General features: G+C 34.8%; 1 protein-coding gene across 3 annotated transcripts in view; it reads left to right on the top strand.

The window, feature by feature from the left end:
* The window catches only part of ZNF644 (zinc finger protein 644), a gene marked incomplete at both ends in the record, with an annotated part of 55,178 nt that overhangs the window by 20,683 nt on the left and 19,860 nt on the right, over positions 1-14,635 (top strand). The gene's annotated exons all lie outside the window — the stretch shown is intronic.

Genomic DNA, 14,635 nt, shown 5'->3' with positions numbered 1-14,635 from the left:
TTATTTTTCTTATTTTTTATTGTGCATGTGATCATACATCTTAAATGTACATGTATCTTAATATACAATGCACAAGATGGTAGAGGCATACAGGTATACATCACTCATTTCTTTATATCTTACATATGAGTGAGATCATGAGATACTTTTCTTCCTGTACATGGCTTATTTGACTTAACATAATGGTTTCCAGTTCTATCCATTTTGTACCAAATGGCAGAATTTCTTTCGTTTTATGGCTGGATTGTACTTCCTTGTATATTTCTACCACATTTTTAAAATCTATTTTTGAGTTGGTGGACATTTAGATTGTTGCCATTTCTTGGCTATTGTGAAGTGTTGAAATAAACATGGAGTGCAGATATCTCTTTGACACACTGATTTCATTTCCTTTGGAGAAGTGAAATATATACACACATACATACCCAGGAGTAAGAAAGTTAGATCATATGGTAGTTCTGTTTGTTTTGTTTTGTAACAGAGACTTGCTGTGTTGTCCACTGACTCAGATATCTTGGTTCAAGTGATCCTACCTCTGCACCAGGCTTTAAGTTGTTCAGGCACCTCTATGTGGATTTCCATAATGGCTAATTAACATTCCCTTCAACAGTGTGGAAGGTTGCCTTTCCTCTACATCCTGACCAGCACTCTTTTGTCTTTTGATACTACTTATTTTTACTGGAGTGAGATGGTATCTCTTGTGGTTTTGATTTGCATTTTCCTGATGTGAAGTTCAGCATTTGTACCTGTTGGCTGTTTGTATATCTTCTTTGGAGAAGTATGTCTATTTAGGTCTATTGCTCACTTTTTAATTACTTTTTTTGCTGAATTTTTTGAGTGTCTTAACCCCTTGTCAGATATAGTTTGCCAGTATTTTTTTTTTAACAGTTCTGTGGGTTGTCTCTCTATTCTCTTGCTTTTTAGTTTGATGCAATTCCTTTTGTTTCTCTTTTTGCTTTTGTTTTCTGTGCTTTGGGGAGGGGGTGTCCAAAAAGTCCTTGTCCATTCCAATGACCTGAAGCATTTCATCTATGTTTTCTCCTGGTCGTTTGATGGCTTTAGGTCTTATATTTCAGTCTAATCTATTTTGAGTTGATTTTTGTAACTGGTAAGAGAAAACTCTATTTTTCTAATCTCATATCATCTCTAACATATTTTTCTTTCTTTTACTAGCTTTGGGTTTATTTTGCTCTTTTGTAATTTGAAAAATGTAATATTAGGATTTTAATTTGAGATCTTTTTAAACTGTAGGTTTTATAGCTACAAAATTTTCTCTGCATACTGCTTTTGCTGCATCCTGTAAGTTTTAGTATATTACATTTTTCTGCATTTTTAAAATTCACCATCATAAGTCTTAGAGTCTGTAGGTAAGGAGTACTGAAGCTTGGATAAATCCTAAAATTAAAGGAGATAGCATAAAATTAAATTAAAGATAAAATTAAAGAAAATACTCATTTAGTGAGCAGAAGAATATTTAGTAGTTTACTTACATACACAATTACCTTGTCTAATGCGAATGTTTTGTAAGATATTCTTATGTCTGACAGTAGACATCATGATTTAGCTGAAAGCCTTATAAGACATTGAAAACGTTTTTCTTTCTTAGTCTAATTATTGTTTCTTTAAATATCTTTTATTCTTTTTTCTTTGCTTTAAAGGTTTTTTCATCTTTTATTGTCATTGGTTTTACTGTATATAGTAAGTATATAATAAGTATCTATGTCATAAATGCATGTATAGTATATGTATTTTTTTAAAAATTGTCTACCTTGACAGTTCCTGGTGTTCTCAGAAGTTGTGGGTTGATGTCTTTTGTTAATTTTAGAAAATTATCAGCCATTATATATACACATATACACACACGTGTGTGTGTGTGTGTGTGTGTGTGTGTGTGTGTATACCTAATATTGCTTTTATACTGTTCTCATCTGAGTTCCAAGTAAATGTATGCTAGATCTTTTACTATGTCCTTTTTGGCTCCTCCTCCTCCTCCTCCTCCTCCTCCTCCTCCTCCTCCTCCTCCTCCTCCTCCTCTCTCCTCCTCCTCCTCCTCCTCCTTCTTCTTTTTCTGTACTGGAGATTGAATCCAGGGACATTCTACCTCTGAGCTACACATCCCCAGCCCTCTTTTTTTATTCTTTATTTTTGAAACAAGGTTTCACTAAGTTATGGAGGGTCTCACAAGTTGCTGAGGCTCCCATGAACCTGTGATCCTCCTGTACTGGAATTACAAGCATCTACCTCTGCCGCCCCCCCACCCCCTTTTTTTTGCGGGTCTGGGGGGATGTAACCCAGGGACATTCAACCTCCGAGCTACACCCTCTGCCTTGTCTTTTTTTTTTTTTTTTTTTTTTTTTTTGAAACCAGGTCTCACTGAGTTGCAGAGGGCCTCACTAAGTAGCTGAGTCTGTCTGCGAATGTCGATCCTCTGGTCTCAGCCTCCCCAATGCTGGGATTACAAGCGTGTACCACCACGCCCGGCTCCCTTTTTTACATTTTTAATTCTTGTGTTTATCTTGTTTCATTTTGGATGCTTTGTTCTGATCTTTTTCTAATTTACTAATCATTTCTAACTGTATGTAATTTCTAGATTTGTTGCATAGTTGCTAGAGAATATGGTCTATAATGATTTCTATTACTGTTGGAAATTTCTCTGTGGTCATAATGTATAGTAAGATTTTTCCACTTGTGATTTGAAAAAAAGTCTTAATTGTTTTAGAGAATTCTATGGATTTGGTCAGTGGTATTCAAACTTTTCTTTGTGTACTCCCTAAAAGAATTTTGGAAGCTATGGCACTTTTAAGTTGGTATTTTGGTACAAGTTAAAATAATTACCTATTTGTGTTGTGTTTGTGTGTGGGGTTCTACACAACTGGGGATTCAGCCTAGGGCCTTGAACACACTAGGCAAGAACTATACCACCTCCTCAGCCTCTCAGCCCAATTACTTGTATATATGATATATTTACATATATACCTTAAGTCTAATTTTGTTAAACTCTTTACACAATAAATTCTTTCAATATATAGAAAATATGTTATTAAGAAAGCTGAGCTCTGTGGCTAAATCAAGGGTTAAAAGCTTGTCTTCACTTTTTTTTTTTTTTTGTGCTTGGGATTGAACCCAGGGGCATTCTACCTCTGAGCTACACCTCCATCCCTATTTTTTATTCTTTCTTTTTAAACATGGTCTTACCAGGTTTCGGGAAGCCTCACTAAGTAGCTGGGGCTGGCCATGAACCTATGATCCTCCTGTCTCAGCCTCCCAAGTACTGGGATTACACGGGAGCACCAGCATGCCTGGCCTGTCTTCACTTTTAAAATTCAAATAAATCTGTTCATATATAGCACTGTTTACCTTAGTGCTTCTGAATTTTAATTTTAAGACTGGGAAGTGGGGAGACCTGAATGAGAAAGGGAGAAAATGAAGTATAGAGTAGGAGGGACAGACAGATACACACTGGAATCTTGAATTATTTTTCAAAGAACTAAAACTATGTAGCCTTTAAATTTCCTTATTATTTGCTTTGCTTTCATGATACTCTCCATGAAGAAGATAGTGTTCTCAAACCTCTTTTTTTTTTTTTTTTAATTTAGGTCCCAAAAGGTTTTTAGACACTAAAGCACTTGTTATATAGTAAGGAGTCTAGGTGTCATGCTTCGCAACCTTTGTGATATCTATTGTGTTTTAGTTAGCTTTTCATCATTGTGACCAAAGTGCCTGACAAGAATAACTCAGATGAGGAAAGGTTACATTGGTTGATAGTTTCAGAGATTCAGTTAGCTGTTTTAAGGCCAGACCATCCAGGCAGTAGGGCATAGCAGAGGAAAATTGCTTAGGGCAGCCAGAGCAAGAGGAAGGGACCAGGGGCAGATGGAGTCCCCAGAGCCATGCCCCCAGTGACCTACTTCTTCCAGCCACACCCTATCTACCATTCAGATTATTTATCCATCGATTGATATGTCCACTGATGGGGTTAGACCCCTGCTTCAGTTATTTCACCTCCAAACATTTTTGTATTGCTAACACATAAGCTTTGCTCTTAAAATATGAAGATGAATTATGGTTTTTTTTATTCCCTTGTAGGTAGTTAGGGGTTTCTTTCACTTTCTGTTTTCTGAAAATAAATTGAATATTTCCTTTATTTTTATAGTTCTGAAATTTCCCTGGGATTTGTCAAGTTTTTCTTCATCCTGCTGAGCCCAGTTAATCTGGAGATTGCTATGGATTTTGAACTCTGACATTTTTCTGTTGTGACTTTTACTCCATTCCCTGTTTCTATTTTGGTAATTTCAACCTTGTGAATCAATTCTGTATGTTTCTTGTATTTTTTACTTTTAATTTTTTCTCTACCCTTCTTAGAAAAGAACTTTGCTCTGAAAGAATGGTTTATTCAATTCTAGCCATATCCACTCTGTTTTTTGATTCATCCATTGAGGGTTTTGCTGTTATTGTCAGCAGTTTTTCTTTTCAAAATGCTTTTGTTATTCTCCTCCCAAGAGCAAATTGTGTTTCTTTTTTTAAAATCACACCAGTTAGCCGGGCGTGGTGGCGCACGCTTGTAATCCCCGCGCTTGGGAGGCAGAGACAGGAGGATCGCGCAGGTTCGAAGCCAGCCCGCGCGTGCTGGCTTAAGAGACCTTGTTTCCAAATAAAAATGTAAAAATAGGTTTGGGAGTGTAGCCCAGAGGTAGAAGGGCTTCCAGGAACCCCAGTACCACCAAAAAATAATAATAATAATAATAAGTAAATAAATAAAAGCACACCAGTTTAATCTGAGGATTTTAAGTATATATGTACTTCATTCTAATGATTAACTTTATAATTTTAACATACATTTAAATATTTGTGATTTCATTCACTCTTAAGAATTAAAGTCTAACTTCTCTAAAATAATACTCTTAAGCACACTAATTTTAGCCATTTTCATATGCCCCAAACTATTCGACACATTTTTGAGATTGTAGAGGGCCTCACTAAGTAGCAGCTGAGGCTGTCCACGAACCACAATCCTCCTGTCTCAGCCTCCCAAATGCGGGGATTATAAGCGTGCACTACCACGCCTGGCTTGATTCATATTCTTTTGTATAAAATCTGATTTTAGTTTTCCATTTCTATTCTTTCCAGGAGCCCTTGATTTTGTCTGTACAAGTTTGTGGTTTTATCTGCCAATATCTATTATCTATCTATCTGCTCTCTTTTTTCTCTCTCACTCTCTTATTTTATTGGGGTTTTATGAGAGGGGAGTTAAATTCATATTCTTGATAGACTATAAGGAATCAGAAATTGTTAAATCTTAAGGGTCTACTTTATGCCCTTTTTCTTATAGCACAAAGTTCCCTGCATTGCTTACTGAATATTATTTCACTGAAGTCTTGCTTTTTCCCACCAGAGACTTCCTGCTGTACTCTCTCTTTAGCCTCTGCCTATTTGTCTTGTTTATTATATACTGGGAGTGGTAAAGCTTCTCCCAGAGTCAGAGTACATACTTGTCATAGTGCATATTCCTAGGGTGCTAAAATATTCTATTTCCCTGGATGTTCTGGTCATAATTCTGGGTCTTGGCTTCCCCAACAGATTTAGATAGGAGTAGTAAAAAAAAAATTCAGTGTCATCATTCCCTAAAAGAAATAAGTTAATGGGATAAGGGTGCTGGGAGGTAACATTTTTTGTTGTTGTTGTTTGTTTTTTGGTGGTACTGGGGATGGAACCCTTCTACCTCCAGGCTACACTCCCAGACCTATTTTGTATTTTTATTTGAAAACAGGCTCTCTTAAGCCAGCGAGGCTGACTTCGAACCTGGGCGATCCTCCTGTCTCCACCTCCCAAGCGCAGGGATTACAAGCGTGCGCCAACACGCCTGGCTGGGAGTTAACATTTAATGAGTAGTTACTAAATGTCAGGCCCTATGCTTCAAGTTTTATGTACATTGTCTTGTAACCCTCTCAGATTTATGAGTAAGTTTTGTGCCTCTTGCTGATGAATGAACACCATTTTGCTTCAGAGCAGAAGTTGTGGAGCGGTTCTCAAGCTGGGCGTGGTGGTGCATGCCTATAATTCCAGTATTTGGGAGGCTGAAGACAGGTGGGTTGCAGGTTTTAAGACAGCCTCAGCAGTGAGACTCTCATCAACCTACAAGACCCTGTTTCAAAATAAAAATAAAATAAAAAATAAGGCTGAGGTTATAGCTCAAAGGCAGAATGTTCCTGTGTTCAACCTTCAGTAACAAAAACAAAAAACAAAACAAAGGAGGGTTTTCTGGGCACTATACTATAAAATTTAGCTAAAGTCATTTCTCTTCTGTGAGGCTTCTTTGCCTCACAGGACCTTCTCCTTTTGAAGAGAATATATGACCTGTATTACTGGGGACATAACATACTGCTTTTTATTAATAGCAGTTTTCTATATACCCATATCCTATATATGCTTCCCTAGTTAGGTCACAGTACAGTAAAGAAGAAAGCAAAAAAACAAAAACAAAACAAAACCCAGTGGAACATACTGATTAGTAGTGTTAATAATAATTAAAAATTTTCTGAAATATCAGTTATACATATATCCTTTAGTGTACCCATTACAAAATAGTAATGTCCTGTTGTTTAGTTTGGTTTTATAAATTAGGTCAAGTTGAAATCATGCATTCAGCAAAGTCTCTTAACTGTTCAAACTTGCCACTTCTGACTATGACTTCATTCTTCCTTCATATGATTTCTTTGTTTTTTTGTGCTGGGATTGGCCCCAGGTGTACCTCTGAGCTATACTCCTAGGTCTATTTTATTTTTAATTTTGAAACAGGGTCTCACTAAGTTGCTAAAGGCCTCACTAAATTGCTGAGGCTGGCTGTGAACTCTCAGCTCAGTCTTTCAAGTATTGGGATTACAAGCACATACTACCATACTCAGCTGTAAACTTTATTTTAAGGAAAGTAAATTACTTTTATTTGAAGTTTTACTATCCTAAATTAAGATAATTATAAAGTAGTGGTTACCTTGGAGTCTTGAAAATAATTGGATTTTTATTGACTTCGGAAAAAAAGGTAAATTGAATAAAAATAAAACTTTTTCTACTTCTGAAAGAGAATCTCACTTTCCTATTTTCGTTTTTTAATTTGCTTTCCTTGCTGAATACATATATTTGAATAGGTAAGTTTAGTTTTATATAATTCAGGTTTACTATTTATTAAAGATTTTTATAGGATTACAGAATTATTTTTTGCATTCTGAACCTTCCCTTTGAATAAAATTGTAAATCAGTGAAATAATTCATTCTGTTCTACTTTCAATTGCATATAACAGCTCTTTTTGTTGTTTTTTTCAGTGGTGCTGGGGATTGAACCCAGGGTCATTGTACCTCTGAGGTACACCCGCAGCCTAATTTTTTTTTATATATTTTATTCTTTATTTGACATGGTCTCCCCTAGGTTGCAGAGGGCCTCACTAAGTAGCTGAAGCTGGCCATAAACCCGGATCCTCCTTGTCTCCGCCTCCCAAGTATTGGGATTACAAGCGTGCACCACCATGCCCAGCAACAACTTTATTTTCTAAATATGATATAATGATGTGATAAACAAGAATTAATGGAACTTTTATAATGAGAGATTTACTTTATTAAAATCTAAAAAAATTAAGAACTGTACATTTAGATATTTATGTGAAATTTTTACTTTCTGTGAGTTTGTTAAATTATTGGAGTATTAGAAGAAGGAAACTAGCATATATTTGTTACATTCAAGTGATTAGGCTAGATATACTATTTTTGCTGATACATATTCTGTTGGGTCACCTTTTCCCCAAAATGAAATAGTTTCATCTACACTGGCAACCTGTTAGGGCACAAATCATTTCTTCATCTGTTGTCAGAAGTCTCTTTGAAGTTGGCAGTATTTGCATTTGTAGTCATGACACTAACTTTTATGTGTATACTTTAATTTTCCTTGATCTTGTGGAATCTATATGGTTGGGATAGAAGTTTCATCAGCAGAACTTTTGAAGATTCTTTTAAGTTTTTCAAGTACATTCTTAACTTTTTGTGTGTGTGCTACTAAGGATTTGATTTAATTTTATTTGTGTAAGCATATGCTTTGTTTTTCTAGGACTTTTATTTCTTCCTTTTTGTGGTACTGGGGATTGAATCCAGGGACACTATCTCTGAGCTCTACTCCAGCCCTGTTTTATTTTTTATTTTGAAACAAGGTCTTACTAAATTGTGGAGGGCCTCACTAAGTTGCTACGGCTGTCTGCAAACCTACAGTCCTCCTGTCTCAGCCTCCCAAGTACTAGGATTACAAGGGTGTGCCACCATGCCCAGCTTCCTAGGACTTTTAACACTCTTACTTCTTTTGTAGTATTTATAAAATACCACAAAACTGAACATAAAGTAAAAATCCATCATAAACTGAAGAAAACCAAAAGACCCAAAGTAAAATGATACGGAACCACATGCCTGTGTCATTCACCCTATCAAGGTGACATGATCACTTACCTTATTCTGACTACGTCAGAGGATCAATAACACAATGAGCAGCCATTCCATGCCTGATATGACTTAGTCTTCTCCTTTACTTGCAACTGTATTTGTTGCCTTGCCTCTCCCATTTGCAGAATTCTTCCTTAGGGAACTTAACTTCTGATTAGTAAACAACCATTTGTTTTTCTACTACTATTGATTCTCATTGTTACATAATTTTGTGTTTGTGTAGACTTAACCCTCCCCCCACCATCACCCTTGCAAAATTACTTCCATCAGTTTACCATAAGGCAGCACAATTCTTAATATATGTCAGATTATGTTTAGCATATTTTGTGGTAAGAATCATCTTGTGTTATTAGTACCTTACTATTTGTATTATTTTGGTAATGAGGACAGTACATGGTATCAGGAACAAAACCATTGAACAAGTTTAATGTAATTTGGTTTGTCATGGCAGTGCCACATGCTACTGGTAGTAAAATCCTGTACCCAATGTATTTTATTTTTCTGTTTGTAATTTGTATCTTTTACAGATGTTTAGACTCTTACTTTTTTGTATTGCCATTAGAACCAAACTGGCTTAATTAGTAGGATAGTTTTGTAGCCTCAGAATATTTTCATTGCTCAGGGATCAATTTATCAACATTATGATTGACTAAAGGGTTATTTTAGATGATTGTAAATTTAGATAATATGTTTAAAGTCTAGTATTTTAATTCTCACTCTAGTTTTTATCTCATTGTTTCAAATAGTGTTAAATGATAATAATAACTAAATATTAAGCCTCTATAATACATATTGAAAGGAACCTTAGAAACCACCCTACCTGATCGCAAACTCCATATTTCCTTTACTTTTTTTTATTCTTTTCAGTATTAGGGATGGACCCAGGTGCATTCTACCTTCAAGCTACACGCCCCGTCCTCTATTTTTTATTCCTTATTTTGAAACAGGGTCTCACTAACTTGTGGAGAGCCTCACTAAGTAGCTAAGGCTGGCTGGGGACTTGTGATCCTGTCTCAGCCTCCCAAGTGCATCAACACCACCACGTCTGGCTTCCATATTCCCTTTTAGTGTTCCCTGGCACATAGACCTGCTGAAAAATTTTAATTCGAATTCACTGTTGCATAAGGCAGTGCTCTGAAATGAAGTGTTCCTTTTCCTTGTTTTTCTTAGTTTTGTGGTGAAACCCACAACTTTATGACTTGAATACTTTGATTATGTATTTGATTTGATTATGCTTTCTAGACAACAAGCCTTCAAATATTTAAAAATTGTTAATTGTTAGTTGGTAGATTAAATGTATGAAATTGCCTCTTCATTTTATTTTATGGTATGGTTTTCAGAATCTGCCCCATGCTGGATACATTTATAAATATTCTCTATATTTTTTAGTATTTCCTTTCAGTATGGCATCCAGAATAAGAAACTACCTGGACAATACGACTATTGTACACTTTGTTTTTTGACTTGGGCACTGGGTAAAATTTAGGTGTACATGCTTATATATTATGTTCAGGCTTAAATACTGTAGTAATTTAAGTATACTTAATTAAGATTTAGTTTGCAATTAGGATGACAGTTGTCAGTGGTTGTTGTTGTTTTTTTTTTTTTTTGACCCAGTCTCATATACTACTAACTGAAGTTGTCATGTATTCTTAAGAATAATTAAAATGAACATAAGGTTGTGAAAACCTGACAGATCCTAACTATAACTCAGCTAGTGGGCAGCATTATAATTTATTTATAGCTGTGTGATACAGTTATTAGTGAACTAATGTAGAATGAGGGCAAATTGTACTGTACTTTTGTATGAACGTATACTACATGATAAAGGTTGTCGTTATGTAATAAGTACTCACAAAATGTTAACCTGCTTGCAACAAATACAATTAATAATGTACATAAAAGAATGAAATTAAGCTAATTTTCTACCAAAAAAGAATTATTCATGAACAGAAAGTGGACAGCATAGATTTGATGACAGGAAGGTTGTATCTCATCTGAATTACTGAGTGACCTAGGAAGCTTGCTCAGAGGGATTACAGAATAATTATGTTAATATGCAATTATCACCTCATTTCTTCTGTAGTAACCTCAAGATGTAGTGTAGTGAGGGTGTTATAGCAAGTGCTGATAGTTTGCAAAAATACTGATGTTTGAGATTTCTGAGACAATAAGTCTAGCTTGAGGCATATAAGTGATGATCTGTCATCTTGAAGACAGATCTGACCTTTGTACTTTTTTTTTAATGCTCACAGTGTATATCTGGAGGCAGTTATAGCTGTAGAACTCATTATGATTTCCTAGATACTGAAATATGTTTTATGTAGATTTTAAATTCCCATTTGCAGCTTTTTAAAAAGTGTGTGATTTTTTTTTTTAAAGAACATCTTTAAGTTCAGTTAAAAGAAAAATTCTGTAATTATATGGGAAGGATATAGTATTGGTGTCTAAACATTAGTTAAAAAGTTCCTAATTGATACAGAAAATTCATTGAGTTTGTTGAACTGGAAATTAGGGGGTCTAAAAACATAACATAGTTTATTCTTAATTATTAGCTTTCCTTTTAAAAACTTAATGAATAATGCCTACCTTCAAATATGTCTCTACTTTGTTAGTGTAACATTAAAATGGTATGTATGGCTCTGTAAATGTATATTTGACTATACAAAGGTAGTTCAAAAACTGAGATAGTATAAAATTAGCTTGTAGGTCAAGTGCTTTCTTACCTGGATGCTACATAATTCTCAATGAATAGGGAAATAAATGTCAAAACTCTAGATTCATTATTCAGTGCAACAGAATTTGGTGATTCATTAATTTTTATTGTATATAAGTGCAGTTGATGTATGAGTCTTGAATACTGAACATTTAATAGTTAGGAATTAAACCAGGATTTTTTTTTTTTTTTTTTTTTGTGGTACTGGGGATGGAACCCTTCTACCTTCGGGTTACACTCCCTGACCTATTTTATATTTTATTTGGAAACAGGGTATTTTAAGCCAGAGGGGCTGGCTTCGAACCTGCATGATCCTCCTGTCTCCGCCTCCCAAGCACAGGGATTACAAGCGTGCGCCACCACGCCCGACAAACCAGGAAAATTTTTAATTGAGCCTGAAATACTAGCTTACTGAGTCAGTTTCTTAAATCATATTTTCTAACTGATGCAGTAGATTCGTAATGTGCTAAAAAGTAATTATTAAATTGCAGGCAGCTAAGCCATACTTCATTTATGTGGGTGTGAAGGAAAACTTTTGATTGTTAAAGTCCTAATTTTATATATTTTAACTATATAATTTTATTTTTTTTCTTTGCTAGATGTGGTTTATGAACCAAGTATTTGTTGTACATACATATTTTCCTACATTTTTAGCAAAAAATAGTTTGCAATCTTCAGAATATGAACTTATAAAAAGCTCTTATAAAGGACTTAATCTGGCAATGAGGATACAGCCTCCAAGCCCACATGATATTCTCATAGTTTGTCACCCTGCTGTTCAGGGGGTACCAATGAAGTTGCTTTAAATGGGAAGCGTCTGTTCCATCTCTGAACCTCTAACACCAGAACAGATGGGTGGAACATAGAACATGGAAGGTTTTACCTCTGAGGTGGTAACAGTGAAGCCACTCATTAACACTGAATTTACCACTTCGTTAGCAACGTCGCTTCCTGTTGAGAAAAGCTAATATAGGCTTTCAAATTGACTGAGCATATATTTGTCTACCTCTGTGATTATAATAAATAGGAACAGAAAGTATCTTTGACTAGTTTCTAAAATGTCATTTCAGATGTTTGAAATTGTTGCTGTGGAGGCATTTTACTTTTCCTGTCTAATGAGAAGTATCAGGAATTGGTAATAGTGTATTATCAGAGCTTCCTTTTCTTTTCATTGACATTTGCACGCTGCTTCCTAACACATGTTTATGTGCTGCCCATTTTTAACTTCTGTGTTTGTGATGTAGAGTTTCCTGCTGGGTGCTGCATTAGCACCATTTTGGGGTGATATCATTGAATATGATCTTATTGGAAGTCTATTTTTATTACTGTGAAAGTTTGCTGATCTTAAAACAGGATTCTAAAACCTAACAGATGAGGAATAATGATTGTTGGTATAAATAGCGTCAACGAAAGATGTTTGTAATAGTTTGTGATATTTGTTGAATTAAACATTTTTGGAAAGAGTAAGACATATATAAGTGCTTGTTCTAAGTTATGGAAGGAAGATGTTATTAGAAACTTTTATTCTTGAATTAGATTTAATGTTTTTACAAAGCATTGAATTGGTATTGTAATAGTGGAAATATTGAAATTTATTTAAAATGCCTTAATTTCTAAATATTGGATTATACTGTCCTACTGTCTTAAAATAGTATTATTTACAAATTAAAAATACTGTAAGAGAAAAATGTGAAGGCTTTTATCTCAAGAACAGAAATTTTGTCTTACTACTGTACCTCTTAATACTAGAGCAGTTCCTGGTACATGGTAAGTGCTTGATAAATATTTGGAGAGTAAATAACTAACACCAACTATTATACAGAAGAAAAGAAGTGTGAAGTTTATGGCATATTGTTCCTTCCCTCCCTTTCATCTAGAATCAACCCAGGGCCTCACACATGCTAGGCAAGTGCTCTACCACTGAGCTACTTCCCCAGCCCTGTGCCAGTACTTGTGATAGTTAACACTTGAGGTTGCCAAATAGCAGATTATTTAGAATGGTAGATAAAGGATTAATGGAAATTTGGGGAGCCTTGCTGTGATTGCTCAGTTAAGAAATCAGAACCACAGTGGAAGTCTTACTAGAATGGAGTATCCATCCATATTTCATAGGAAAAAAAAACAGTGATTTTATAATTTGAGAGCTTTTACTTTGATTTTATAAATTTTTTTTATTCATTCAACACATATTGCCTTAGCAGTTCTGCCAAGTGGTGTGTGCTAGCTTCTAGACACATGATGGGGACAAGGTAGTAGTCCTTGCCTTCAGAGGGCTTATATTTTTCTAAGAAGTACAGTGTGGGTTTTTTTTTTTTTTCCCCTCCTTTGGTGGTACTGGGGATGGAACTCTTCTACCTCCGGGCTACACCCAGGCCTATTTTTTATATTTTATTTGGAAACAGGGTCCCTTAAGCCAGCAAGGCTGGCTTCAAAGCTGCGCAATCCTCCTGTCTCTACCTCCCGAGCACGGGGATTACAAGTGTGCTCCACCATACCCGGCTGGTGTGGGATTTCTAAGAGCAGAATAAGATCAGGTTGCCAGGGAACTCTTCATAGTAAGAACAGTAATTACTTCCATGATATGAATGTCTCCATTCACAAGTCTCCTGTCCTTTTAAAATAATTGTGCTCTCTTCTTAAAATGATTAAATAGCATACATATTTTATATGAAATAAACTAAAATATATGTTTATGATGTTTCATTAAAAAAAAAGTTAGGCCTCTGAAATATATCATCAGATCATAAATGGAGTAACTGTATGTAGAGATAGCCTAGAATTTGGGAGCTTGATATATACAGTTTTTAAGATGTTAATTTTAACTTGATTAAAGTAATAAGGAATGAATGCAGATCTATGAATAAAGCATTTTTTAACCAGTAAAGCATTGGTAGAATTTTAGGAGAACATTAAACATCTTAATAGCAAATTAGTCTTAAATATTTTAAAAATAAAAATTACTATTTTATTCATGAGCAATTGATGTTGATACCAAATATATTCATTCAAATGAAGTTTTTTACTGAGTAGTGTTTTGTTACCTTTCTCCAAGAATGAAAGTTTATGTGATAAAACTTACTTCTGCATAATATTTGAAAATTCAGATTATTCTGTAGTAAAAATGATTACCCTTAATAAGCCTGCTTGAGTGAAATAATTTTCATTAGCAAGCTATTTGTGCAGTTTTAATTTTTCAGTCTGTGGTATATTCATATATATTGTTTGAGTGTATGTTGCATTTTTCTAGACAATTTGTATATGTGCAATATTGAATTATTGCCTAGCATAAACAAAAGTTTTGACCTTTGAGATACATTTAAAGTGCTTCAATTTTTTGGAATGTTTCTTCACTCATGGGAAATTATTGGGCTCTGGATAGAAAGAGTAGAATAAGTTAATAAAAATGTATACTTTCAGCTCTCCATACGTTCTAGTAGTACTTTT

The sequence above is a fragment of the Muscardinus avellanarius genome (assembly GCF_963383645.1).
Source record: "Muscardinus avellanarius genome assembly, chromosome: 3".
Classification (NCBI taxonomy): Eukaryota; Metazoa; Chordata; class Mammalia; order Rodentia; family Gliridae; genus Muscardinus; species Muscardinus avellanarius.
This window is presented reverse-complemented; position numbering and strand designations above follow the sequence as displayed.